Genomic DNA, 1,235 nt, shown 5'->3' on the forward strand with positions numbered 1-1,235 from the left:
GTAACATGAACTGGGTAACTGTTTGTTACAGTTGCGAACAAATCGCTGGCATCTTTATAGTTTTTATGCTAGGGTTGAACAATTGTTGGCCTCGAGCCTTATGCTACGTTTACACTATGTTCCCGGCGGCCACGGCAGCCGTGTTTGCCCGAAACGTAGTGCGCCGTGGGATTATGGCAATTTTTTTGTCTGTATTCAAGTTTTGTTAGGTCTTGCCAAGTCTTCTCACGGTCTATCACGCTATCCGTGACGGGCCGGGGGGGGAGGGGCTGCTGAGTCCCGGAGGGTGCAAGGCGCACTGCGGTTCGGTCCGCGGTCTACCACGGATGCCAGTACGTTCCCTCCCGGCCCGTCACGTTCTGATAGGGTCCCTCACGTTTCTCACGATCTGATCAAGGTCTGACACGTTTTCCACGTTCTGTCAAGGCTTTCTACGGATGAAACGTGGACGCCGGGCAGCTTTGGAGCACGTTTGTGCCCACGGTATAAAAAGAAGGCCTCCCAAGCAATAGCAATCATTGTATCCTGAGATTTCGACGAGACAACATCATGAATGCCCAAGATGAAGAAGAGTTTGTGTTTGCATGTTTGCTGGGTGCAGCAGCAGCAGCTTGGCCTTCTTTCTTCAAAGCTTGGTCTTCTCTCTTCGTATTGTAGATGCAGTAATGTGTCGTCGATTGAATTCGAATGAAGCTCCCCTGCCTGGCCCGGCTTTTATATACTCCCTCCCAGACCGCGGGCGCCGTGTCAGACCGTAGTAGAACGCAACGCGCAGTAGCGCGCCGGGCCCGTAATACACATGTATGCTTCCCGTCCCACTACGGACCGCCTCCAAGTTTTGTTACGGCCTATTTATATTACGTACTGTCACGTTTTGTTGCGTTCACCCCGTTTTGCTGCGGCCTACCAGGTTTCTCATCCGCACCGTGACTGCCATGGCAAATCTTTTGACAGATTAGAAATCTGGCGCAGCATCTACGGCAATCACGGCCTGTCACGTTTGCCCATTCCGTCCCCCCGCGTTGTCTCACGTCCATCCCGTTTTGTTCACGGTGGCCTGAAACGTGATTGCCGTGGCCGACGGGAACATAATGTAAACCTAGCATTACGTTCGGAAGTGATATGTTTCGAAAACAATGTTTACACGATTGGTTTGAGGTATTTGCACGTGTTCCTTTTACAAATTTTTTAATCAATTTATAATTAAACATAAATTTTCATTACTGAGAACTCAG

The sequence above is a fragment of the Priapulus caudatus genome, unplaced genomic scaffold (assembly GCF_000485595.1).
Source record: "Priapulus caudatus unplaced genomic scaffold, Priapulus_caudatus-5.0.1 Scaffold257, whole genome shotgun sequence".
Lineage (NCBI taxonomy): Eukaryota > Metazoa > Priapulida > Priapulimorpha > Priapulimorphida > Priapulidae > Priapulus > Priapulus caudatus.